We start from the raw sequence: 3,430 nt of genomic DNA, 5'->3' as shown, positions 1-3,430 counted from the left end.
ATGTAAGGCTAGATACTATACAATTCTTAGAGGAAAACATAGGCAGAACACTCTCTGACATAAATCACAGCAAGATATTTTTTGATCCACCTCCTAGAGTAATGAAAATAAAAACAAAAATAAACAAATGGGATCTAATTAAACATAAAAGTTTTTGCACAGCAAAGGAAACCATAAACAAAATGAAAAGACAGCCATCATACTTAGAGAAAATATTTGTAAATGAAGCAACTGACAAGGGACTAATCTCCCAAAATATACAAACAGCTCAAGCAGCTCAAAAACAAAAAAACAAACGACCCAATCAGAAAATGGATGGAAGATCTAAATAGACATTTCTCCAAAGAAGACATACAGATGGTTTAAAAGCACATGAGAAGATGCTCAACATCACTACTTATTAGAGAAATGCAAATCAAAACTACAATGAGGTATCACCTCACAGTGATCAGAATGGCCATCATCAAAAAATCTACAAACAATAAATGCTAGAGAGGGTGTAGAGAAAAGGGAAACCTCCTACACTGTTGTTGAGAATGTAAACTGGTACAGCCACTATGGAGAACAGTATGGAGGTTCCTTAAACATCTAAGAACAGAGCTACCATTTGATCCAGCAATCTCACTCCTGGGCATATATCCAGAGAAAACCATAATTCGAAAAGATACACGCACCCCAGTATTCATTGCAGCACTTTTTACAATAGCCAGGACATGGAAGCAACCTAAATGTCCATCAACAGAGGAATAGATAAAGAAGATGCGGTACATATATACAATGTCATATTACTTAGCCATAAAAAAGAACAAAATAATGCTATTTGCAGCAACATGGATGGACCTAGAGATTGTCATACTGAGTGAAATAAGTCAGACAGAGAAAAACAAACATGATATCGCTTTATATGTGGAATCTAAAAAAAATGCGTACAAATGAACTTATCTATGAAACAGAAATAGAGGTACAGATGTAGAAAACAAACGTATGGTTACCTGGGGTAGGGGAAGGTAAAGGAGGGGAGGGATAAATTGGAAGATTGGGAATGACATTACACACTACTATATATAAAATATATAACTAATAAGGACCTACTGTATAGCACAGGGAACTCTACTCAGTACTCTGTAATGGGAAAATAATCTAAAAAAGAGTGGATAGATATATACATATGTATAACAGATTCACTTTGCTGTACACCTGAAATTAACATAACATTGTAAATCAACTATACCCCAATAAAAATTTTTTAAAAATTTCCAGCACATAGTGTGAGGTAATCAAGTCCTGACTTACATCAGAGCCTCCTCAGGTCTCCTCTTGTTTCCTCTGATTCTTCTCTGGGCTAAGCAACAGTTCCTTAGCTGCTTTTTCTCACACTTATTTTGTCCACTTTCAAATTGTCCTTGTGTTGATATCTGCATTTCTGGGTAAGTACGTTCCAGATATCATTTAAATAATTTACAACTCAATTTTTTTCTCAATTCAACACACTCATGGTTATTTGCATAGCTGTTGGTCCTCAGATCACAGCTTAAGGAAATATAATACTTTTTATATTTATTCAACCAAACATGTGCCAACCTGAAGGAGTTATGTGTCATGGTGTCCTAGCCTTCAGGAGATCCATATGATTACCTTTTTCAGAAAACATCTCTTATTATAGAGCAATGGATAATAAAGAGCTTACCTGCACACATTCAGATCCTAAATGATATTTCCACATTTTCTCCTTCCCGGAAATCCATGCCACTGTCACACTGTCCAATTCATTGCAATAACATCTGTTCCTGGCAAACAATTCTCCAGCCCTTGTAGGTGACTTTATTGAGGCAGGAGCTCCTTCTGGTCTTCCTGGCTCAGAAATGAGAGCAAGATCCCTCTTGAAGTGTGTCCCCCAGCTAAATCCTTCCTGTATCATAGAGGACAGTGAGCCATTGGTGAGTGCATCCACACTGATGATAACAATCACTGGGCAAGCCATGGTCTGCTGGTCCTCCTGGATAACAGCCAGCAAAGGCTGCAGCTGTATCACATTCACCTCACAGTTGCACTCCAGAAACACCAGAAGTTCTCTTAGACCATGGGCCGCTCCAATCATTCTTCCTTCAATCAATTCCTCACACTTGTATTTCTTATTTTGGACATATTCATCTAGCTCTCCATTTAAATCACCAAAGTCACTATCATTATCCACAAAGATGATTTCATGGAGATGATGTGCTGGTGTGCCATCTATGACTCTGTGCAAGGCCAACAAAGCTTCATTATAGAAACAAATAACAACACTAGTGGCTTAGTGTCTCTTTGACTAGACAACCCAAACCAGTCAGACAAGACTTTTTTTACATGCTTCACTCCTCGTGTCTGACAAATCTCCATGACTGCCCAAGTAGTTACTAATAATCATATAAAGGCATGTTTCTGATAGCCTAAGTATCACAATTCCTGATCACTCTCATTAAAAATCATGTCCAGTTCAGAAGAGAATTTCACATTGCCTTCTTCTGGATCTTCAACATGATTATCTATCATGTCACAATTTTGTTTGCATTTAATTATGACTCTAATACCAGACTTGGAATGAAACAGGGATAGAATTTGGGGTGGGGGGGAGTGATACAAGGGACCCAGACCCCTTGATGGACACATTCTTAAGCAGCTGAGTCACTTCACTGAAGATGAAATAAAAAGAAAAACTGTACAGGACACAGACATAAAAAGGCACCCAACAGAAATATCAGGCTGTGACACTTCCCACTATTGACCTAGCAGAGCTGAAAGGCCTTTCTCAGTTTCCTGGAGCAGAAGCTGTGAACCAAAACCTGGTGCTGGAGGCTGAGTGTAGACTAGTGAGAGTGAAAAACTCCAGGGTGTAGCCTGAGGGGTGTGGGTGTAAAGCCCACACAACTTCAGGGGGTGCGTTCTGTAGACTTTACTTCCAGGTTCTTCATCAGGGTGAAGACCCTGGAAAGGTACACTCATGACTCCCAAACTAGGGCTGTGGCATTCTCCTTCCTCTCTGTAGCAGCTGTCACAGCTGTTGTGGCCCCAGCCAGGCAGGACTGGGCTGCCTTGAGGCCCAGCATCACACAGGCAAGGACATGGTGGCAGCCACCAACCCACCCAGGCCCTGGGGCCTCACACCCCAACTCTCACCTTTTTTTTTTTTCCCAAAGAGATTAGCAGCCAGGCTCTTAAAATTAAGCAGGAATTAAAAGCATGTCTTGGGGAATAGCAGGGAAGAAATTTGCACACTTCCACTCCTCTCTTGATCCCATTTTGAACTGAACCAGGGGTTATTTGAAATACAAAAGATAGAGCCAAGATCTACATGGAAGCTAGAAGAAGGAAAAGAAGAAGAATAAGGAAAAATGAAAAATAACAGTGTTTCATTGGTAACTGGATATTGGGTTGTTTTTGTTTGTTTGTT

At 39.7% G+C, this 3,430-nt stretch overlaps 1 pseudogene; it reads right to left on the bottom strand.

The window, feature by feature from the left end:
- Positions 1–1,426: 1,426 nt before the first annotated feature.
- On the bottom strand, positions 1,427–2,725 carry LOC111175097 (polypeptide N-acetylgalactosaminyltransferase 11 pseudogene; annotated as a pseudogene).
- Between the last annotated feature and the right edge of the window lie 705 nt (positions 2,726–3,430).

This window comes from Delphinapterus leucas, chromosome 18, assembly GCF_059928025.1.
Source record: "Delphinapterus leucas isolate spDelLeu-1000000601 "Yukka" chromosome 18, BTC_Dleu_Yukka2, whole genome shotgun sequence".
Taxonomy (NCBI): domain Eukaryota; kingdom Metazoa; phylum Chordata; class Mammalia; order Artiodactyla; family Monodontidae; genus Delphinapterus; species Delphinapterus leucas.
Note: the sequence above shows the minus strand (reverse complement) of the source record. Positions and strands in the feature narration are given on the sequence as shown.